The sequence below is a fragment of the Ranitomeya imitator genome, chromosome 1 (genome assembly GCF_032444005.1).
Source record: "Ranitomeya imitator isolate aRanImi1 chromosome 1, aRanImi1.pri, whole genome shotgun sequence".
In the NCBI taxonomy this organism is placed as follows: domain Eukaryota; kingdom Metazoa; phylum Chordata; class Amphibia; order Anura; family Dendrobatidae; genus Ranitomeya; species Ranitomeya imitator.
In genome coordinates this window covers 1,154,807,295-1,154,832,671 of record NC_091282.1, presented here as the reverse complement: position 1 = coordinate 1,154,832,671, position 25,377 = coordinate 1,154,807,295, and positions in this window count along the sequence as shown.

The following is a 25,377-nucleotide window of genomic DNA, read 5'->3' as shown; positions in this document are numbered from 1 at the left end:
GTGGTCGAAGATTCAAGACATGTGTCAAGTCCTTCAGTGTTTTGAGGAATGCACACGGCTGGTTAGTGCAGACAACGCCATAATAAGCATGAGCATCCCTCTAATGCGTCTGCTGATGCAAAGGTTGACGCACATAAAGGATCAGGCGTCTGCAGCTGAGGAAGAGGAAAGCCTTGATGACAGTCAGCCATTGTCTGGCCAGGGCAGTGTACAGGACGAGGTAGCGGGCGAAGAGGAGGAGGAGGACGAGGAGGATGATGGGGATGATTATATTTTTAATGAGGAAGCTTTTCCGGGGCCAGTGGAAATTGTTGGCGCGGCAAGGCCGGGTTCTGGTTTTTGGAAGGACACAAGTGACGTGGATTTGCCTGAAACTGCCCCTCAACCAAGCACAACCACAGATTTGAGAACTGGAACTTTGGCCCACATGGCGGATTATGCCTTACGTATCCTCAAAAGGGACACACGCATAACAAAAATGATGAACGATGACGATTACTGGTTGGCCTGCCTCCTTGATCCTCGCTATAAAGGCAAATTGCAAAATATAATGCCACATGAGAACTTGGAACTAATATTAGCAACCAAACAATCAACTCTTGTTGACCGTTTGCTTCTGGCATTCCCTGCACACAGCGCTCGTGATCGTTCTAACACGAGCTGCAGGGGCCAGCAGATCAGAGGTGTTAGAGGGGCAGAAATCAGAAGTGTCGTTGGCCAGAGGGGTTTTCTGACCAGGTTGTGGAGTGATTTTGCTATGACCGCAGACAGGACAGGTACTGCAGCATCAATTCAAAGTGACAGGAGACAACATTTGTCCAGTATGGTTACTAACTATTTTTCATCCCTTATCGACGTTCTCCCTCAACCGTCATTCCCATTTGATTACTGGGCATCAAAATTAGACACCTGGCCAGAATTGGCAGAATATGCATTGCAGGAGCTTGCTTGCCCGGCAGCTAGTGTCCTATCAGAAAGAGTATTCAGTGCTGCAGGTTCAATACTAACAGAAAAAAGGACTCGTCTGGCTAGCCAAAATGTAGATGATCTAACCTTCATTAAAATGAACCACAACTGGATTTCGAAATCTTTTGCCCCACCTTGCCCGGCTGACACCTAGCTTTCCTATGTAAAGGTCTTGCCTGTGGACTATTCTGAACGACTTTTCCAATCTCGTAATTTGCAGCACCTGATTGTCCAGCATCCGACATGTTAACACCTCCCTAAATGGCCAAAGTCCCCACACGGGGCCGTGGTATCGCCACTTGGCGCCAGCACCCATGAGAGTACTGTTTGTCTGAAGAGGTGGGTGTGCCCGCTTTTGGTCGACGGCACTGCCACTAGGTCCCTCATAGTACAATAAAGTGTCTGGCGGTGGTGGTGCGCACCCAACGTCAGACACACCGTTGTAATATGAGGGGCCCTGGGCCTGTACCGCCGGCCACAAGACAGTCCCCCCCCCCAGGTCAAACAGTGCTCTACCACTTGCAAAATTTTCTCTCACAGCTCCACCAATGTTTAGTCTATGCACTGACATCCTTCAATGCCTGGCACTGTCAATACCATTATATTGACATTTTTCTGATGTTAGGCCTTCGAAGCCTGTCTGCGGTCACTCCTTCCACTAGGCCTCCACTGACCTGTGTACTGCTGCCCGGGTTCCCCTGGAACCAATTTTAAATTGCCTACAGCCAGCCCAATTTATTATGTTAGGGCTTCGAAGCCTGTCTGCGGTCCCTCCTTCCACTAGGCCTCCACTGACCTGTCTACTGCTGCCCGGGTTCCCCTGGAACCAATATTAAATTGCCTACAGCCAGCCCAATTTATTATGTTAGGGCTTCGAAGCCTGTCTGCGGTCCCTCCTTCCACTAGGCCTCCACTGACCTGTCTACTGCTGCCCGGGTTCCCCTGGAACCAATTTTAAATTGCCTACAGCCAGCCCAATTTATTATGTTAGGGCTTCGAAGCCTGTCTGCGGTCCCTCCTTCCACTAGGCCTCCACTGACCTGTCTACTGCCGCCCGTGTTCCCCTGGAACCAATTGTAAATTGCCTACAGCCAGGCCAATTTATTATGTTAAGGCTTCGAAGCCTGTCTGCGGTCCCTCCTTCCACTAGGCCTCCACTGACCTGTCTACTGCTGCCCGGGTTCCCCTGGAACCAATTTTAAATTGCCTACAGCCAGCCCAATTTATTATGTTAGGGCTTCGAAGCCTGTCTGCGGTCCCTCCTTCCACTAGGCCTCCACTGACCTGTCTACTGCTGCCCGGGTTCCCCTGGAACCAATTTTAAATTGCCTACAGCCAGCCCAATTCATTATGTTAGGGCTTCGAAGCCTGTCTGCGGTCCCTCCTTCCACTAGGCCTCCACTGACCTGTCTACTGCTGCCCGGGTTCCCCTGGAACCAATTTTAAATTGCCTACAGCCAGCCCAATTTATTATGTTAGGGCTTCGAAGCCTGTCTGCGGTCCCTCCTTCCACTAGGCCTCCACTGACCTGTCTACTGCTGCCCGTGTACCCCTTGAACCAACATCAGAAAATATAAAAATAAGTATTTTGCTTATAAAAAAGAAAATACTGGAGAGATATCAAATGCAGACATTTTAACATTAAAAACAAACACATACAACAAAAATCTGGTACAGTACTAAAAATGGCCACCAGCTACAATAACTTTCTCCTGCAAGTAGTTAACTGAAAGTTTTTTTCAATTTAAAACACAGATATGGCATCCACCGAGTGTTGTCCTGTCGCGTCTTCTTTATATTATTGCCAAGAAGATGCAAAACAATTAAAATAATAAAATCATTATTTACCAAAAAAATAGAGTAAGTCAAAACCACATTGCAAATAAACATTCATTATAAATAAAGAAGCAGGGCGCGTCCGAGGTTGAGTATATACCTAATAAGAATATAATCACCCTCGGACGCGCCCTGCTTCTTTCCGACAGCCTTCCTTCCTAAGAATCAGCCCTTCCGTGGTGTAGAGAGAGGGTGTGTTACACTCCAAGGTGTTCCCCAGGTTGCCTTTCCTGAGCTTCGATCTTCATGCTCTCGTTTAGTAGTTGTCGGAAAGTAGGCTGCATTAGGCCTATAATTGGGTATGGGGTGTAGAGAGATGGTGTGTTCAACTCCAAGGTGTTCTCCAGGTTGCCTTTCCTGAGCTTCGATCTTCCGGCTCTCGTTTAGTAGTTGTTGGAAACTACACTGCATTAGGCCTACAAATTGGGTATGGGGTGTAGAGAGATGGTGTGTTCCACTCCAAGGTGTTCTCCAGGTTGCCTTTCCTGAGCTTCGATCTTCCGGCTCTCGTTTAGTAGTTGTTGGAAACTACACTGCATTAGGCCTACAAATTGGGTATGGGGTGTAGAGAGATGGTGTGTTCCACTCCAAGGTGTTCTCCAGGTTGCCTTTCCTGAGCTTCGATCTTCCGGCTCTCGTTTAGTAGTTCTTGGAAACTACACTGCATTAGGCCTACAAATTGGGTATGGGGTGTAAAGAGATGGTGTGTTCCACTCCAAGGTGTTCTCCAGGTTTCCTCGCCATTGCTTCAATCTTCCGACTCTCGTTTAGTAGTTGTAGAAAACTACACTGCATTAGGCCTACAAAATGGGTATCGGGTGGAGAGAGATGGTGTGTTACACTCCAAGGTGTTCCCCAGGTTGCCTTGCCATTGCTTCGGTCTTCCGACTCTCGTTTAGTAGTTATAGAAAACTACACTGCATTAGGCCTACAAAATGGGTATCGGGTGGAGAGAGATGGTGTGTTACACTCCAAGGTGTTCTCCAGGTTTCCTCGCCATTGCTTCGATCTTCCGACTCTCGTTTAGTAGTTGTAGAAAACTACACTGCATTAGGCCTACAAAATGGGTATCGGGTGGAGAGAGATGGTGTGTTACACTCCAAGGTGTTCCCCAGGTTGCCTTGCCATTGCTTCGGTCTTCCGACTCTCGTTAAGTAGTTGTAGAAAACTACACTGCATTAGGCCTACAAAATGGGTATCGGGTGGAGAGAGATGGTGTGTTACACTCCAAGGTGTTCCCCAGGTTGCCTTGCCATTGCTTCGGTCTTCCGACTCTCGTTTAGTAGTTGTAGAAAACTACACTGCATTAGGCCTACAAAATGGGTATCGGGTGGAGAGAGATGGTGTGTTACACTCCAAGGTGTTCCCCAGGTTGCCTTGCCATTGCTTCGGTCTTCCGACTCTCGTTTAGTAGTTGTAGAAAACTACATAGCATTAGGCCTACAAAATGGGTATGGGGTGTAGAGAGATGGTGTGTTACACTCCAAGGTGTTCTCCAGGTTTCCTAGCCATTGCTTCGATCTTCCGACTCTCGTTTAGTAGTTGTAGAAAACTACACTGCATTAGGCCTACAAAATGGGTATCGGGTGGAGAGAGATGGTGTGTTACACTCCAAGTTGTTCCCCAGGTTGCCTTGCCATTGCTTCGGTCTTCCGACTCTCGTTTAGTAGTTGTAGAAAACTACACAGCATTAGGCCTACAAAATGGGTATGGGGTGGAGAGAGATGGTGTGTTCCACTTCAAGGTGTTCTCCAGGTTGCCTTTCCTGAGCTTCTATCTTCAGGCTCTCGTTAAATTGTGGTTAAATGGAACAACTGCATTTGGCGTACTAGTTGGTTTGGGGCCTACTAACAGTGTCTGCCGCTCCTTGCTGTTCTCCTGGTTTCCTGTCCTGAAATTCCGTTTTCAGGCGCTCGTTAAGTAGTTGTTAATGTTAGACTGCATTTGGCCTACTAGTTGGGTTGGGGCCTACTATCGGTGTCTGCCACTCCTTGCTGTTCTCCTCCACTGAACAAAGCTGTGCCGCCTGTTTACTACGGTTGCCAATTTTGAACTGCATTTCGACTACTTACTGATTTGGGCCTACTCTCTGTGTCAGCCTCTCATTCCAGTTGTCCTCCACTGCAATGCCCCCTGGTTATTCCTGTGTTACCAATTTTGAACTGCATTTAGCCCACTTTATTATTTGGGCCTATATCTGTGTTTCCTCCTCATCCTGCCCATTGCCCAGCCAGTGATAGATGAGTCTGCTGGTACATTGACCCATAACGCAACATTCCCCATGCATGCTACACAACAACATTGTGACCCTGTTGAAAGTCAGGTTGCTCTTCCCGCATACCATACCACCTTACACGGGGACAAAGAGGAAGGTGCAGATGAAAGTGCAGGTTCCTTCATCAGGTGGGGGGAGGAATACTAGTTGGCGACGTCACTGGCACAGGGCCTCTCATAGTACGCAAAAGTGTTGCTGCCGGTGGGAGGCGCCCCCGCCGTGCAAACACACCGCTGTACTTTGAGGGGCCCTGTGCCAGTGCCAATGCCAACGAGTGGGCCCCCTCTGCTTGCTCAGGTTCACAGCACTTGCAAAGTTGAAATACTTACCTCTCCCTGCTCCACTGCCGTGACGTGGTCCAGATTTCCTGGGCCCACTAATTACTTGAACCAGCCCTACCCACCACAACTTTAGCCAAATGACCCCCAATTTCAAATGCCTTCCAATTATTATAAGGTAAATTACGCTTGACAAGCTTCATTAAGAAGAATGGATGGTTTTGACATTAAAATGGGCACTCTAGGTGTTTTCCTGGCCCCCACTCACTGCCGACTATGCTGCCCCATTGACTTGCATTGGGTTTCGTGTTTCGGTCGATCCCGACCTTACGTCATAATCGGCCGATTTCACTCGACCCGACTTTTGAGATAGTCGGGTTTCGCGAAACCCGGCTCGACTCTAAAAAGGTCAAGGTCGCTCAACTCTATTCATGACAGATTAGAGGGGGGGGGAGTTTGGTAAGAGGGAGGCCGATTAGTAGAGAGTTACAATAGTCCAGATGAGAATGAATGAGTGAAACAGTAAGAGTTTTTGCAGAGTCGAAAGTAATAAATGGGCAAATTCAAGAAATGTTTTTGAGATGCAGATAAGAAGAGCGAGACAGTGATTGGATGTGGGGGGTGGATGAAAGCTCAGAATCAAGTATGACCTCGAGGCAGCGGACATGTTGCTTGGGAGTAATGGTTGAATTACACATGGAGATGCCAATATCAGGCAAAGGTAGGTTAGTAGAGGGAGAGAACACGAAGAGTTCAGTTTTTGACAGGTTCTGTTTCAGATAGAGGGAGGAAATGATGTTAGAGACAGCAGTAAGACAATCACTGGTGTTTTCTAAAAAGGCAGGCGTGATATCAGGAGAAGAAGTGTATAATTGGGTGTCATCAGCATAGAGATGGTACTAGAAACCAAATCTTCTGATTGTATACCCAAATAGGGGCAGTATACAAAGAGAAGAGGAGGGACATATCAAGTCCTCCTCTTTGCCTGTAGTGGTGGGGTTATACTTAATGAAGAAGAAAGATAGGGGCCTGCATCCCTATTTAGATTTTATTGAGTTAAACCAGAGTACTATATGAGAATAGTAACTCTTCACACTCATTCTTGTCTTTAGTCAGATTGTTGAGGCAAAATTGTTCTCCAAGTTGGACCTCAGGTGAGCCTATGATCTGATTAGGAACAAGGGGGGATGAGTGGAAAACGGCCTATAACACTCCTGACAACCATTATGAAAATCTGGTCATGCCCTTTGGTTTGACTAATGCCCCCACCGTTCTTTAACATTTTTTTAACATTTTTGTCACCTAATGGGTAGGTTTGTTGTGGTGTACCTTGACAATATTTTGACATACTCATCTAATCTCAGTTCACATCAAGTTCATGTCAGGCAGGTGTTTCAGGTTCTGCAGGATAGTAAACTGTACTCACTCTATACATAATGGCTCTATTTAGTCATTGCCTGTAAAAGATTTGTATTTATGTGCTAAGTGCTAAAGCTGAGTAGTTGGAGTGAAGTTGTAGTAGTAGTGATCTGTTTGCTGTTGTAGGTGACAGTTTTTCTACTGGACCTATTCCTACTTAGTTTATTCCTTCCTGTACTTATCCTGTTCCCTATTGTTGGTGAGTGCTTTTGTAGGTTAGTGGTTTTCTATTTTTGCTGTTTTGTCTTTGTGTCTTGTTTATCTTACATCTCTGTCCCATGCCTCATGGGGTTGAGGGAAGAGACAGATCAGGTTTTAACAGGAGCATAGCAAAGGTTGGGGACACGGGCCTCTCTAGCTTCAGGAGTACCCCCGGGACAGGAACATTTAGGTTCCCAGTTCCAGGGACAGATTGAGGTACCTCTCCCATACTAAAGACTGTCAGAGGGTGACAGGTGCTGCACATAATAGAGATTTAGTGTTTTACATCCAGCCGCTTCTGAATCAAATAATAAAATAATAGCTGATCCGTGGGCACGCAGCTTGTCAGAAAACTATTTATTATTTATTGATGACTTATGCATGTGGAAAGTTCTCAATAAGTTGTGACGGTACAGCTACTTCAATGTAGCTTACAGTGAGGCCCCGATTCATAGTTGCCTTTGCACCTTTTTTTTAAAAAATAAAAAACGGACATTCAGTCTACAATGAATCTGGAACACCTGAAAAACCCCCTAGACTATCACAGGTATGAGTGCTGTCCGAGAAAACCACGAATAGGACTGAATAAGATGTAACACTGATCATGCCCCTAATTAGTTAAAGGGAACCTGTCACCCCCCAAATCATCGGTGAGGTAAGCCCACCGGCATCAGGGGCTTATCTACAGCATTCTAGAATGCTGTAGATAAGCCCCCGATGTATCCTGAAAGATGAGAAAAAGAGGTTAGATTATACTCATCCAGGGGCGGTCCGATCCGATGGGCGTCGTGGTCCGGTCCGGGGCCTCCCATCTTCATACCATGACGTCCTCTTCTTGTCTTCACTCTGTGGCTCCGGCGCAGGCATACTTTGCCTGCCCTGTACAAAAACGTTTCGATCATTGGACCTTCATCAGTTACACAATAAATGGTTCAAATAGATTCAGATATATTCATACATATAGCATATGCGTATCTGGTTCGTTTTGTTTCAAGCCTTTAGTAACAATGCCTGATGACTAAGCACTGGTTATCAGTAACAACGCCTGATGCCTAAGGACTGGTTATCAGTAATAACGCCTGATGCCTAAGCACTGGCCATCAGCAACAATGCCTGATGCCTAAGGACTGGTTATCAGTAACAACGCCTGATGCCTAAGGACTGGTTATCAGTAATAACGCCTGATGCCTAAGCCCTGGCCATCAGCAACAATGCCTGATGCCTAAGGACTGGTCATCAGTAGCAATGCCTGATGCCTAAGGACTGGTTATCAGTAACAACGTCTGATGCCTAAGCACTGGTCATCAGTAACTATGCCTGCATCTAAGGACTGGTTATCAGTAGTAACGCCAGACGCCTAAGCACTGGCCATCAGTAACAATGCCTGATGCCTTGTTACTGGTCATCAGTAAAAACACCTGTGCCTAAGGACTGGTTATCAGTAACAACACCTGATGCCTAAGGACTGGTCGTCAATAACAATGCCTGATGCCTAAGGACTGGCCATCAGTAGCAATGCCTGATGACTAAAGACTGGCCATCAGATTCTGGAGGCTTCAAGATACAAAGCATCTCCCAGTAATCTCAGTACACAGGGACATACAGTGTAAATGACAGTTCCCTGCAGTTATGTCATGTGCACAGTGCTCCCTACAAGTAAAAGAGAGAAACAGATACAGTACTACCCAAAAAACCACAATCGTAAACAGTATGAAAAGACAGTTCTACTAAAGTGCATTATTGTAATTAGTGATACATTGTTGACTCCACAAAATGATTTTATACAAATATTTACAGTAAACATGTCTACATTTTCTTAGTAATGATTCTTTAAATTATTAAATGTCACAGTGCAAGGATTATATAGACAGTGATGTCACAGTATAGAGGTAGTATACATAGTGATGTCACAGTACAAAGGTAATATACAGAGTAATGTCACAGTACAGGGGTAGAATACATAGTGATGTCACAGCACTGTGGTAGTATACATAGTGATGTCACAGTACAGGGGTAGTATACATAGTGGTGTCACAGTACAGGGTATTCTGCCACCGATATACGTGGATGAGATGTGTCTGAGGGATGTGATCACAAATCGCTATATAAACAATGACAGGTAGCGTTACTCGCCAACCTGTGCCACCAGTCTCTATCAGCCGCGCGTGGTGATCCGGAAGGATGATGCAGTGATACATTCAACAGGTTTATTTACAGTACCTTGGTGAGAGAGAGGACTGTAGGTTAGAGCTGTTACAGAATCACCAGACAGAGATAATAGAAGCTTCAGGTTAGAGGTAACAAGAGAATCCTTACTCCAGCTCTGCAGCACATGTGGGATCCAAGATGGCATGGAGTACAAAACAGGAAGAGAAGGAAAAAGATAGGAGGAGCTAAAGACAGAAAGGTGTTGTGGGAAAATTCCATAACAAATATTACAGTGATAAAGCAAACGGCCAGTAGATGGCAGCAAAGTATAACAAATGATAGAACCAGGCTTATTAGCACTACATAAATGTCCATGTATGACTGAAAGTCTATCAGAATAAACTGAGCAGCACACTCCCCATCTGAAATCCTTCGATTTCACTATACCATAAGTCTCGAATTGGGAGTGTTCACCAGAAGTGCATGGAGGGATACCTCAACCTGTAAGATAAAAACAACGCATACAATGCAACAATAACATATTGAATAACAAGTCTAGAACGATTTCTTGAAGTAATCCAAAGGATAACCCATCTTCGGATTGGAGAAGCCGCGCTAGGCCAAACTGTCTCCAACCCATTTGTAATCCAAAGGTTGAAGTTCCTTGAAAGAGTTCCTACTGATTGGATGGATAATCAATCCTCAACCGGTAAGAGTAAGATAATCTCTGATATAGGCCTAATGAAAGATTTGGGGTCACCTTGTTTAGTAACTGTCACTTCTACCTTGCGTACCTTGCCATCGTCACTTGGAAAGGTTTTAGATATAAGTCCCATAGGCCATTTGTTTCTCTCCTCCTTCTGGTCTTTCATGAGGATAATATCTCCTACTTGTAAATTTGGCTTTACTTGTTGCCATTTTCTTCGTTTTTGGAGAAGTGTCAGGTACTCCCTCTTCCATCTATTCCAGAAACAATTAGCCAGATGTTGCACATATTTCCACCATCTCTGATATTTGTTACCAGACACAGAGTCTTCAGGCGGGTTAGGAACAGTTCCAAGTTTCTGGGTGAGGAGAGTTGCTGGAGTGAGAATTATAGGAGATTCTGGATCCGTAGATATGGGTACAAGTGGTCTTGAGTTTACTATAGCAGAGACTTCTGATAAGAAAGTGGTCAAGGTCTCGTGAGTGAGTCTTGAAAGATTTGAGTCCATCAACATAGATTCCACTATCCGACGAGTAATGCCTATCATTCTTTCCCATGATCCGCCCATATGGGAACCATGAGGAGGATTGAAGACCCAGGAACAGCCATTGGTTGTCAAGAAGTTCTGGACTGGTGTTGAATTCAGTTGTAGTTCTCGATAGGCACCTACAAAGTTTGTTCCACAATCAGATCTTAGTTGTTTTACTGGTCCTCTGATGGAGAAGAATCGTCTTAAGGCATTAATGAAACTGGAGGAATCCATGGACTCTATCACTTCTTTGTGTATTGCTCGTACACTCATGCACGTGAACAACACTGCCCAACGTTTACTTTCCGCATGTCCGCCTCTGGTCCGACGTGCAGCGACTGCCCATGGGCCAAAAACATCCAAGCCAACATAGGTAAATGGAGGCTCTGTGCTTGTCCTATCAGCAGGCAAATCAGACATCTGTTGTTGTTGCAGTTTTCCTCTTGTCTTACAACACTGAACACAATGATGAATTAAATGGGAAACCGGTCTCTTTGCTCCCACAATCCAGAGGCCTGCAGCTCTTAAGGCACCTTCAGTGAAGTGTCTGCCTTGATGTTTGATTTTTTCATGGTAATGTCGAATAAGTAGAGTGGTGATATGGTGATGACCAGGAAAAATTAGAGGATTCTTTTCTGCCTCATCCAATTTAGCTTTGTTTAAACGACCACCAACTCTCAATAAACACCTTTCGTCAATTACTGGGTTTAAGTTGACAATGGGGCTGTTTTTAGGAACGTCTTGTTTTTTACGTATACATTCCAGTTCCTTGTGGAAAACATTCTGCTGCACATTGCGTATCACAATGAGTTCACTCAGAGCAATGTCTTCTGCAGAGAGAGGCTTATGGCAGATATGCCAACCGTGACAATCAGTGTTACTGTCCTTATTGCAATAGCATTGTACAATGTGTACTAACCTTGCAATGGCACGAACCAGCCTCGTCCATCTTGAGAAGCGATCAAAACGCTGACAGTCCAAGCCAACCTTCTCCTTGAATTTGGTGATGAAGGTGCTGACATCAGGACGGATCTCTGGGTCGACATCTGGATCCTCAAGGCTGAAGCTGTCTTCAACGGCAGTCTCTTTGCATTGTTCGTGAAGGAACTCCGGTCCAGTCAACCAAGAAGAGCTTGCGAAGGCACCAATAGACAATGGTCTAGTAGCAAGGTCCGCAGGGTTAAGATGGGATTGGACGTGCTGCCATTGCTGGGGTTTGTAGGATTTCCTGATCCTTTCCACTCGGTTACTGACATAGACGTAGAAGCGTTTCGTCTGGTTGTATATGTAGCGCAGAACTACCTTACTGTCTGTGTAGAATTTTGTGTCATCCACGTGAATAGCTAGTTCGCTCTGTATGAAGTCTGCAATCTCTATGGCTAGTACAGCCCCACAGAGCTCGAGTCTGGGTATGGTGTGCTCAGGTTTAGGAGCCAGTTTAGCCTTTCCAAACAGAAATCCAACATGGGCTTCATTATTAGAGTCTACAACCTTCAAGTAAGCAACAGCGGCAATAGCTTCAGTGGAGGCATCAGCGAATACATGAATCTCCTTCCATTGACTTGTAGTTAGGGATGCCGGAGTATAACAACGTGGTATGTGGATCTTATCCAAGGCGCAAAGAGAATCTCTCCATGACTTCCACTTTAGTTGTTTGTCTGCAGGGAGTGGTATATCCCAGTACTTAATGTACTCTGAGAGTTGTCTCAGCAGGACCTTGCCTTGAATAGTAAGGGGTGCGACAAACCCAAGTGGATCATATAGACTGTTCACCACTGACAGAACCCCACGCTTAGTAAATGGTTTTTCTGCACCACTAACCTGAAAGCTGAAGGAGTCATTTAGCAAGTTCCACCTCAGGCCTAGACTTCTCTGTACTGGTGGATTGTCTGAGCCTAGGTTCAAGTCCCTAAATTCTGCGGCATGATCATTAGGGTGAAAGGCCTTCATGACAACAGCACTATTGGAGGCAATTTTATGCAATCTTAAATGAGCTTTAGAAAGCATACCTTGTGTCCGTTTGAGCAGATCTGTGGCTTCTTCCGCCGTGGGCAGGGATTTAAGACCGTCGTCCACGTAGAAGTCCTTTTCAACGAACTGTTGGGCATCCTTCCCGAACTCTGCTGCACCATCGGAGGCGGTCCTACGTAGGCCGTAGGTAGCGACTGCAGGAGAAGGACTGTTTCCGAAAACGTGCACCTTCATGCGGTATTCGATCATTTCCTTGTTGGTGTCGTTGTCTCGGTGCCATAGAAAACGGAGATAATTTCTGTGATCTTGTTGCACGATGAAACAATGGAACATTTGTTCGATGTCGGCGGTAATGGCGACCGTTTCCTTTCTGAATCTCATGAGCACTCCAACCAGGTTGTTAGTCAGGTTCGGACCAGTGAGGAGAACGTCATTCAGAGATACGCCGTCATGTTTGGCGCTTGAATCGAACACCACCCTGATTTGTTTCGGCTTTCTTGGATGATACACTCCAAAGGAAGGTAGATACCAGCATTCTTCATCAGCTTGCAATGGTGGAGCTGGCTCTGCGTGATCATTGCGAAATATTTTGTCCATAAAAGCTATGTAATGTTCCTTCATTTCAGGCTTGTTCCTTAATGTTCTCTGCAGTGAGATGAATCTAGATAAGGCCTGTTCTCTGTTGTTAGGAAGTCTGGTCCTTGAAGCCTTGAAGGGTAAGGGAGCAACCCAGCGGTCAGATTTATTTTTGAAGAATCCACTGTCCATGATTTTAAGAAACTCCTTGTCTTCTATGGATAAGGCAACTTTGTTGTCATCTTTTGTTGTGTGAAACACTGTTCTCCCTAAGTCATCACCGTAGGGAGTGGGAATGATGTCAGGCTCCTGGATGCAATCAGAGAACCTCTCTTTCACTTCGTAGTGATGAAGGCATGGCTTAAAGTGAGTTGCTCGACTATTTTGGAGCACATACTTTTACAGGCGTTGACTTCGGATGCCTTGTGACTCCTATCCAGACATACATCGCCCACGATTACCCAGCCTAGGTCGAGTCTTTGGGCGTATGGAGCATCATCTGGGCCGTTGCATTGTTGGCGTACCTTGTGGACCTTCAGAATGTCCCTTCCGAGTAGGATTAGAATATCAGCATTCATGTCCAGAGGAGGAATTTCATTAGTCAGGTGCCTCAAGTGGCGATGATGAAGTGCGGCTTCCGGAGTGGGAATCTCCTCCCTGTTATCAGGTATCTGGTCACATTCAATTAGGGTTGGCAAGGGTATATGCACGTTTCCCTTGATTGAAGAGACTATGTACCCAGAGGCTCTCCTGCCAGAAGTCTCAACATGACCAGATCAGGTGTTCAGGATGTATGGAGTCGTTTGTCCCTTTATGTTGAAGATCTCAAAGAATTTGGGCCTTGCTAGAGATCGGTTACTTTGCTCATCTATTATGGCATACATTTTGGAGGCCTTGTCGGGTTGTCCTTCTGGATAGACCTCAATCAGACATACCTTGGCACAGCATTTAGGATCAGTCCCTTCTCCACATACCTCAGTACATGAGGAGGAAACAGCAGTTGCAGTTGGGTCAGGGACCTGTGGCTCCTCGCCATGCTTTTGAGCAGGGTTAGATGCTGCAGAAGGTTGTGAGTTGTATGGAGCTGGCGTGGGATGCATGGCTGTGACGTGTTTATCACTGCTGCATTTAGTGCACTTAATGGCGGCCTTACAGTCCTTAGCGAGGTGGTCTGAGGAGGTGCAACACTTATAACATATCCCAAGCTCCTTGAGGGTATCTTTACGCTCCTGCAAATTCCTTGCTCTGAATCCACGACATTCTTTAAGTGGGTGAGGCCTTTTGTGGATAGGGCACATACGGTTATTGTCCATGACTTTAGGAGCAACATTATTTGTCTTAGTGAAGGCAGGTGTAGTAAGTGGAACGTCAGTCTTTCTCACAGATACTGTGTTCCTTGAATCTCTACGTTTGGCAATGTTATCATACCTTGTAGATGATGATGATGCTGGTGGAGTAGGCTCAGTGAAGTCGAAGCTGGGATCATTCTTCTTCCGAGCTTGGTCACTGATGAACCTGGAAAAATATGAAAAGGGGGGGAAAGGACACATCATGCTGCCTTTTATACCGTGAGCCGTGGTCTGCCCATTTATCCTGCATGCCATGTGGCAACTTGGACACTATTGGATTAACGCCGTGAGCAGTGTCTAGGTAGCTCAGTCCTGAGAGATGTGGGTCTAATTTTGCCAATTCTATTTCCTTTAGCAGGTCGCTCAGATCTTGAAGTTTTCTATTGTCCTTGTTAGTTATCTTTGGGAAGGTTTGCAGTCTTTTAAATAAGGCACATTCTATAGCTTCTGAGCTGCCATAGGTTTGTTCTAGTCTCTCCCAGGCTGCAATAAGACCTGCATCTGAATAGTCCACATGAACTGCCCTTATTGTCTTTATGCGCTCTGCTGATTCAGGGCCTAACCAGTTAACAAGCAAATCCAGTTGTTCCTTGCCGGTGAGATTAAGGTCTTGGATCACTGCTTGAAAGGTGGATTTCCAGGCTCTATAATTCTCAGCACGATCATCAAAATTTGAGAGACTAATGTTTATTAACTCCCAGCGAATCATGTATCTGGCAAAGTCAGACATGTCCGATCTCCCGGTCATTGTTGCAGGATGGACTTGTGGTATCCGTAGGGAATGTAAGTTCTCTAGCTTATATGACTGCGACAAATCAGGACGAAATGATGCGGCATAAGGGTTAAACTGCGGTTTAGTCTCTATAGGTTCTGCTGGCTGTGGCCTAAATTGTGAGTTAGTACTGGAAGTTACCTTGTCGGCAGTAGGTGGCGACATTTCTTGACTTGCGGGCGCATCCGTGTTAGAAACTGGCGGTGGTGCTGGTGCAGATGTTACATGTCTTAGCACGTAGTCTGAAGTTCGATCAGCTGCGTCTTCCATTTCTTCTGGAATAAGACAGTCCGGATTATCATCTTGTCCCAGTGCTTGTTCAAGGACCTTCAGTTTAGCAAGGGCTGTTGCATCTTCCCTTTCTGCTTGGAGTATTTTTAATTTCCTTTGAGCTTCCATCTCATTTCTTTGAGCTTCCACTTCCACTTCAGCCTCCCTTTTAGCAAAGGAGCTTTTTACTCTAGCTTCCTCTGCAGCTGCACGGATCTCTAGTAGCTTGTCGGACAATGTTGACTTCCTGGAGTGAGATGATCTGGAAGACCGAGCTGTGATTTTGGTCGATGTTGTGCGATGCGACCTAACCTCTTGGAGGTGAGCGATGCGGAGTTCTGCTTTATCCTGGGCATCTCGCACTAATGAGGTCTTTTCTTGGAGAAGAGTTTCCCTTTCAGTTACTTCTGCTGGGGCATCTTCCATGTCACAGTTACTCAGGAATGTGATGTACTTTGCAGACAGTCTCTGGTAGCGATCATAGGCGGCAGATAAACTCTTCAATGTGTCGGTTAAACCTGCGGCGTCACTGTGATAGCGTGGAAGAGCTGCTAAATAGTGATCAACTCTGCCCCATAAATGTTCTAGGTTATCATGGAACTCGTCTCTAGTACTCTCAAAGTTCTCTCTGGCCTTTTGTGTCGGCTTGGTTACACGTTTGGGTCGTACGTCCTGCTCTGCAGTAAGTGTGGACTCTGCTCCTGCAGCATCTATGGTGTCGGGAACCTGATGTGCTTCACTTGCAGATGGGTCCACGGTGCCCTTTGTGGACATGTTTTAGCTAAGATGGCGGATGGTTAAGACTTGCTAGCAGACAATGCATATGCACACAGACACTGTAGACTTAGGTCTCTTGTTACTATTCTGCCACCGATATACGTGGATGAGATGTGTCTGAGGGATGTGATCACAAATCGCTATATAAACAATGACAGGTAGCGTTACTCGCCAACCTGTGCCACCAGTCTCTATCAGCCGCGCGTGGTGATCCGGAAGGATGATGCAGTGATACATTCAACAGGTTTATTTGCAGTACCTTGGTGAGAGAGAGGACTGTAGGTTAGAGCTGTTACAGAATCACCAGACAGAGATTATAGAAGCTTCAGGTTAGAGGTAACAAGAGAATCCTTACTCCAGCTCTGCAGCACATGTGGGATCCAAGATGGCACGGAGTACAAAACAGGAAGAGATGGAAAAAGATAGGAGGAGCTAAAGACAGAAAGGTGTTGTGGGAAAATTCCATAACAAATATTACAGTGATAAAGCAAACAGCCAGTAGATGGCAGCAAAGTATAACAAATACACTAAATGATAGAACCAGGCTTATTAGCACTACATAAATGTCCATGTATGACTGAAAGTCTATCAGAATAAACTGAGCAGCACACAGGGGTAGTATATAGAGTAATGTCACAGTACAGGGGTAGTATACATAGTGGTGTCACAGTACAGGGGTAGTATACATAGTGGTGTCACAGTACAGGGGTAATATACACAGTGGTGTCACAGTACAGGGGTAGTATACACAGTGATGTCACAGTATAGATGTAATATACATAGTGATGTCACAGTATAGGGGTAATATCCACAGTGATGCCACAGTACAGGGGTAATAAACACAGTGATGTCACAGTACAGTGGTAATATACATAGTAATGTCACCGTACAGGGGTAGTATACATAGTAATGTCACAGTACAGGGGTAATATACATAGTGATGTCACAGTACAGGGGTAATATACATAGTAATGTCACAGTACAAAGGTAATATACACAGTGATGTTACAGTACAGCGGTAGTACATAGTGATGTCACAGTACAGGGGTAGTATACACAGTGATGTCACAGTACAGGGGTAATATACACAGTGATGCCACAGTACAGGGGTAGTATACACAGTGATGTCACAGTACAGGGGTAGTATACACAGTGATGTCACAGTACAGTGGTAATATACATAGTAATGTCACAGTACAGGGGTAATATACATAGTAATGTCACAGTACAGGGGTAATATACACAGTGATGTCACAGTACAGGGGTAATATACATAGTAATGTCACAGTACAGGGGTAATATACACAGTGATGTCACAGTACAGGGGTAATATACATAGTAATGTCACAGTACAGGGGTAATATACATAGTAATGTCACAGTACAGGGGTAATATACATAGTAATGTCACAGTACAGGGGTAATATACATAGTAATGTCACAGTACAGAGGTAATATACATAGTAATGTCACAGTACAGGGGTAGTATACATAGTAATGTCACAGTACAGGGGTAATATACACAGTGATGTCACAGTACAGGGGTAGTATACACAGTGATGTCACAGTACAGGGGTAATATACACAGTGATGTCAAAGTACAGGGGTAGTATACACAGTGATGTCACAGTACAAGGGTAATATACACAGTGATGTCACAGTACAGGGGTAGTATACACAGTGATGTCACAGTACAGGGGTAGTATACACAGTGATGTCACAGTACAGGGTTAGTATACACAGTGATGCCACAGTACAGGGGGTTGTTTATATTGGGTATGCATCCAGGATTCCATTTTGTCACTACCTGTGCTGACTTTAAATATAGTTAAGCCGGGGTCACCCTTGCGAGTGTGATGCAAGAAACTCGCACGATTCTCTTGCGTCAATACCCGCCACTGCTGCCGGCACTCGGGACAGGAGCCTGAGGCTACATAGAAATACATGCAGCTGCACACTCCGGTCCTGAGTGCCAGTAACACTGCCTGGTATTTATGCGAGAGACTCGTCTGAATTTCACACATCACACTCGCCAGGGGGTGTATCAGGGTCTTCAGGGAGTTCCAACGTTGAGGGGAGTGCCATATCACAAATACTAGGATGCAACCTCCGCAGATACTGTAGGTAGGGTCACAGTAGGGATTACTAGGGAATTGTATACTATTTCTCTTGCTGGTTTCGCTCATAAAGACATAGCATATAAAAGCATGAATCACACAGCATAACACAAAGCAAGAACTCAAAGGGAAAACTAAAACAAAATAAAAGCAAACCCTACTAAAGCAAATTTACTAAGGTGAGTGTGCCAGAAATCTAGATTAATCTGTGGTGAAGAAAAAATTGTGTCACATACTGATGTATTTTAGACAATGTTATTCAGTATTCTCACGAGGGCTTGTGACCTGCTGGAAAGTAGGCAGAGTAGATGGTGTGACCTTAATTGTAATCTTGTGCACCAAAAAAGGAGTTTGGGAAGCATTTACTCTTTATAGCAGAATATGGGACTTGCACTTATCTCAGGGATGGGGCCCTGTTGATGGACAGGTTGTTGGAATTCCTATTTTCTATACATTTATGCCATTGCTGTGGGTTATGACATGGGAATGGCCTTTTAAATCATTTTATATTAAATCTTGTGTGGCCACATGGGATGCAAGATCTCATCGAGTATGGTCACTTTAATTCTACCACACAAAAAAAAGAATGTGTAAGTAATGAAAGCAAGGAAGGAAGTGAATGTAAGAGTTTGCCTGAAGCTAACGCCAAACATTTAATGTAAAATGTATCAGCGTTATTGAACCTCAGGCCGGTATACGTCTGAAATGAAGCTGCAGCCACGGACATGCATTTTGTATAACTCACTAAACTATTTTTAGATGTATAAATTTTCTGGGGTGTTCAAAGTCACTGCTGATGTCCATCAAATTAAATAACGATTTTCCTGGCCGTAAAAAGCACAATAAATATCACAGAAAATTTACAAGCTAAGCTCCTTTGCCAGAAGCGAAGTATAGTCACATATCAGTGCCCGGGGATTACTTATAAGGATTACTTACAAAGCAGTTAAAAAAAAAAATACACTGGTAGCCATTTTTAAGATGTCCCACAAAATGTCAATAAACCTACAAAATCGCACAGATTCCCGTCGGAGTGTCCCCTTTATGAGCCTGGCCCGGCTGCATGTTTGGAATCGGAAGAGCAAAGTTCTTCTTCAATATTGGAAAATGCACAGATCTTTTTTTTCTTTGCATTAAGCACTGAAATGTATCCCGTCCACCATGAATAACGGCCTCTGATCGATACCTTCTCCTCTACAGAAATGCATTCTCTATGCATATTTATAAGTGCTCTGACGGTTGCTATTATTCCAACAAACCCACATCACAAAGAAGATTTGCAGCTCGTTTTATGGTCTTGTTCCTGCAGTGTATTTGTCAAAAACAAAAAATGTAGCCACATCCAATTTTAAGACAAAGCAAATGTCCCCAGAAATCTATAGCAAATCTGCTCTTTTTTGTTCACTTAGAAACAGCATACTGATGTAATAGACTGAAGTCATGACCGGGGTCCTGACCTCTGGATTGGGGGTCCTGTCATTCTCAGTGGCTATATATATATATATATATATATATATATATATATATATATATATATATATATATATACAGAAGTAGAAAAAATGCTGCACAGTAATGTTTCTAACAACTAAATACAAAGTGAATGAGCAAAATGAAGTCAAAATCAAATCAATATGTGGTGTGACCTCCCTTTGCATTAAAGCATCAATTCTTCAAGGTACACTTGCAAACCATTTTTGAACGAACCTGGCAAAGAGTACCTTTATTTAAAACGAGTTGTCCATACTTGTACAATCCACGTCTCAATCTGAATGTTTACCTCTTTTAAAATAATAATACTTATACACATCCCTGGTGCGGGCACCGTTCCAGCAGAGTTGGCTCTTTTTCTCCCCGTGATTACGTAACACTGTGACATCACGCTAACCCTGCAGCCAATCAATGGCCGTTACACACACTCTCCCCGCCTTCAGGTGTATCACATACATACAGAGGAATAGAGAGCAGCAGCAGCCATCACTTCTTACGGCTGTACGCGATTTGTCCGAAGGCGGGGAGAGTGAAACAGATGCTGATTGGCCACAGAGTTTGCATGACGTAACAGTGTCACGCAATCACGGGGAGAGACATGGACATCTTTCTGAAGCACCTGATAGGTACAGTTCTGTCACTTTTGCATATGAAGGCTAAGATAAACAGGGATATGTTTAGAGAGGAAAGGAACAAATGCATTCAGTTTTAGAATTAATTTGAAATAAAAAATACCAATGCTTTAATACAGAAATGTCTTATGAATTAGATCTATGAGCCCATAAGGCCGGTTTCACACGTCAGTGTCTCCGGTACGTGAGGTGACAGTTTCCTCATGTACTGGAGCCACTGACACACGTAGACACATAAAAATCAATGCATCTGTTCAGATGTCATTGATTTTTTGCGGACCGTGTCTCCGTGTGCCAAACACGGAGACATGTCAGTGTTCGTGGGAGCGCACGTATTACACGGACCCATTAAAGTCAATGGGTCCGTGTAAAACACGTACCGCACACGGACGTTGTCCGTGTGCAGGCCGTGTGCCGTGCAGGAGACAGCGCTACATTAAGCGCTGTCCCCCCCACTGGTGCTGAAGCCACGATTCATATCTTCCCTGCAACAGCGTTTGCTGCAGAGAAGATATGAATAAGTGTGTTTAAAATAAAGATCTATGTGCCAGATCCTGGCTCCCTCGCTGGCGCTGCTTCCTGTTCTGGCCGCATCGTTTACAGTAATGAATATGCGGCTCCACCTCCCATATGGGTGGAGCCGAATATTCATGACTGTAATCGGCGGCCCCACGTGACCGCATACAGGAGAAGCTGCGGCCAGAACAGGAAGAAGCGACAGCCAACGAGGGAGCCGGGTGAGTATTTTCGAAACAGCGGGGGGGGGCGCACAGGGGGTGGGGGGCGCACAGGGGGTGGGAGGGCGTTGGGAAGATAGATCTTTATTTTAAACACTATTTTTCATATCTTCTCTGCAGCAAACGCTGCTGCAGGGAAGATATGAATCGCGGCTTCAGCACCAGATGCTGGTACGTGTGGTACCCAGCATGGTGCGTGTGGTACCCAGTGGGCACACGGGCGGCACACGTGTGCCGCACGTGTGCCACACTGATTTGTCACAGAAACGTAGGGGCACACGGACACGGATAATTCCGGTACCGATTTTTTCTGGTACTGGAATTATCTGGACGTGTGAAACCGGCCTCAGGCAGAGGAGACGCTGCAGAAATGTGGCCAGGACTACTATGCACTTTGTTCTCCTTGGGTCTGACAATGGGTGTCTCTGGATTCCATGTTTTAAGGAATCTACCAGATTATTAATCCCTCCCTCTAGTGAGTTATGTGGAGAATGATATTTATATGCAAAGATGACCACAGTTTTGGCTATAATTCTACTTTAAGTCATAATTTTCAACAAGAACATTCTAGTGGAATAATGTGACCGCCATGCCTCTGCTCTGTGAAATCTTAACACATCTTATCCCTCTAATATGCCAATTTGGACTCCTGTTCTAAAGCCCCACAAATCCCCCTACTTTGCTTTTTTAGTGAGGGTCTAAAAGCATCATCCCTATTCCTTATCCACCACACCCTGCAGAATGAACCATGGACCCTAAGACTACGATCCCATGTTGAGCTTTTGGTGCATTTTAGATGCTGTGCATAATTTTTTCCGTCAGTTCCAGCAGAGTGGATAGGATTTAGGCTATGTGCACACGTTCAGGAAAGTTTGCGGAATTTTCCTGAGCAAATTCGGACTACTTTCGCAGGAAATCCGCTCGCTTTTTTTTGCGCCTTTTTTTTGCGGATTTTTCGCTAATTTTTTCCGGAGGTTCTCAATGCAATAATATAGTGGCAAATCCGAGAAAAATCCGCAAAATTAATGAACATGCTGCTTTTTTTCCATGATGCGTTTTTTCGCAGGAAAAAAGCAGCATGGGCACAAAAATTGAGGAATGCATTAAATTGATGGGATGCTTAATGTAAGCATTTTTTAAGCATTTGTGCAGAGGAAAACCACCCCAAAAATGCAAAAAAACGCAGAAAAATCCAGAACGTGTGCACATAGCCGTATAGAAATCTCATTCACACTGTGCTTTATTTTTACTCAGTGTAAACTGACCTGCGGTGCGTGTTTCAAATCCACATGTCAATTTCTCTTGCGGTTATGCTGAGTTTTCTGTGCAGATTTTCTCAATACATGCACACATTGAGTATTTGATAAGTTTTTTACCCCAGTATTTGTAAGCCAAAACCAGGAGTGGAACGGTCAGAGGAAAAGCATAAGGCCGAAGTCACACTAGACCGTAATATGGACAAGTGCTATGCGATAAAAATAAAACGCATAGCACTCGGACCAATGCTAATCTATGGGGCAGCTCCCATCATCCGTTGTTTTCTCGGCCGTATTATACGTGCTAGAGAAATCGCAGCATGCTGCGATTTGCACCGTATATCGGCCCAGAATCACCAATGAAAGTCTATGGGTGCGAGAAAAACTTGCACACTACACGGACCATTAGTGTGACTTGCAAGAAATACGCACCGGTGTCCTTTCGAAAAGTCAGTAATTCAGTGCGGTGCACAGTAAAATCACACTGACAGGTTGGAATGGAATAGATAAAATAAATGTGTATATATATATATATATATATATATATATAATCTTTATTTCATAGAGAGTTAGATAGCATTGGCCTATCAGTTTACAGCAGGGGCTTATTTTAATTGTCCCACTGCTCTACAATATACCACAAACTGCAGGGATTTATGTATATCTCGCTTTACAGTTCCGCTTGAACTTGCAGCTCTCTGGTGCCCCCCATTACCCTCAGGTCAGATTAGGTACTGCACCTAAGGTAATTAGTCGCCAGAAAGGCTGCCTGCTTTGTACTGGCTATTGGGCATGCTGCAGCGAGGCGATATAACTACTCCCACTCAGCAGGAACAATAATTATCAATGCCGCCGTCGCTACAACGACTCTCAAAGGCACAGAACAAGGTATGCTGCCACCAGCTTCCATTAAACGGGTCCGAAGCCAACCCAAAACAGTAGCATAATTCCCTTCAGAAGACTTAGGGTACGTTTTAGAACAGGAGAACAAAACTAGTAATTTAGATATTTTACTCTGAAAGATAAGGCAGTGTTTATAAAAAATATTACAAGGACGTTACAAAAGAGACAATTGAAAATATGTACAAGGTAATTATAACATAATGGGTTTAAATGAGAAAAGGTAAAACTCACATGTTCTCAGATCATTGCAGGCAAACCATTCTGGCAGGCAAAGCCCAGATGTCCCAGTGCATAGTACAGCTCCTCAGGCAAAACAACTCAGACTGAAGGCTGGGTGACTTGCAGAAAACTTATAGCTCAGCCTGGTGACATCACTAAAGGGCTGGTTAATGATATGTACTGAGGTCAGAGGTATTTAAGTTCTGAGACTCTGGAGACAAAAGAAATTCCTGACTGAGAAGGGAGGGACAACAGGTGGCTTTGCAGGATTGGTCACCTGCAGTTTAAAGCCACACCCTGCTCACACACTAGCTTCCAGTTACCCAGTGTCTGCCATAGGGCTGGTTTGTTGTATTCATGGAGGGGGGAGAGATTGAAGGGGTTCACAGCTGCCATGTGCTATCAGGACCATGGTTTTTGCATTATCGTGACCGTTCCTCATTATTAATGTTAGTAGTGTGTGTGTGTAAAATTTGGGAACTGTACGTGTTAAAGGACAAATTCATGGAAAAAAAAACTGACATGGGCTCCCAAGAGAGGGAAAGCCAGTAACTGAGGGTAGATATTAACAGCCTAGAGAGGGAGCATGGTTATTACCCCCCTTCCTGGCTAAAAACATCTGCCCCCAGCCACCCCAGAAGAGACGCATCTGGAAGATTCACCTATTCTGGCACTTAGCCACTCTCTTCCAGACTGCCCTTTGTTTTAGAATTTTTTTACAGGAGAATGAGGGCTTCGCTTTGATTGAGAGTGCAATAAAGATGTTAAACCTGTGTGTTTATTTCATTAAATACTTTTTTCATAATGTGTGTGTATTTTTAACCATACTATTGGATTAATAATGGATAGGTGTCTTATTGACACCTCTCCATTATTAACCAGGCTTAATGTCACCTTACAATAACAAGGTGACATTAACCCCTTATTACCCCATGTGCCACCACTACAGGGCAGTGGGAAGAGAGGCTAAGTGCCGGAATAGGCACATCTTACAAATGTGCCTTTTCTGAGGTGGCTGGGGGCAGATGCTTTTAGCCAGGGGGCAATAACCATGGTCCTTCTCTAGTCTATTAATATCTGCCATCTGTCACTGGCTTTCTCTCTCTGGCGGAGAAAATTGAGTTTTTTCCGCGAATCCTTTAATTTAACACCCACAGCTCCCAAATTTTACACACACATAGTACTAACATTATTAGTGAGGGACTTATAAAAATCTAACTGTTCTGCAATGGTTTACTGTATGCAGAACATGTCTCATATCCTGTCGGGTTCTGTAATGATTTCACAGAACCCGACAATTGAATTATCAGCTATTCTGTTATCTAGCTCTGTATGAAATATAAATAATACATGTATATAGTCTCACTGACACATATATATATATATATATATATATATATATATATACTGTGTACAGTATATATATAACTGTATATATGTATTAAAGAATATTTGAGGCCATGGATCCTTATTATATGTCCATTTTGCAAGCCGGTGAGAAAATCTCGGCATACATATGCCATACGGATGTCACACAGATGTCACATGGATGCTTACATGCGAGTAAATCCTCACAGTGCCTAGAATGCTGTAGACAAGCCCTGATAGGCCGTAACTCACACCAGCCAAACCTGGGGACAGTTTCCTTTTAAGCACATTGTACAAGAAAGCAAATTTCAAGCCTTAAAGGGATACTCCGGGGAGATAAGGCTACGTTCACATTAGCGTTACGCTAGTGTGCGTCGCTGTTGCGTCGGCGACGCAGCGGCGACGCAGCGGAGACGCAGCGGCGACGCGCCCCTATGTTTAACATAGGGGACGCGTGCGTTTTTTTGTTAGCGTTTTTCGACATGTGCGTCGTTTTCGACGCTAGCGTCGGACGCACGAAAATGCAACAAGTTGCATTTTTCGTGCGTCCGATTTTCGTCAAAAAACGACGCACGCTTCGCA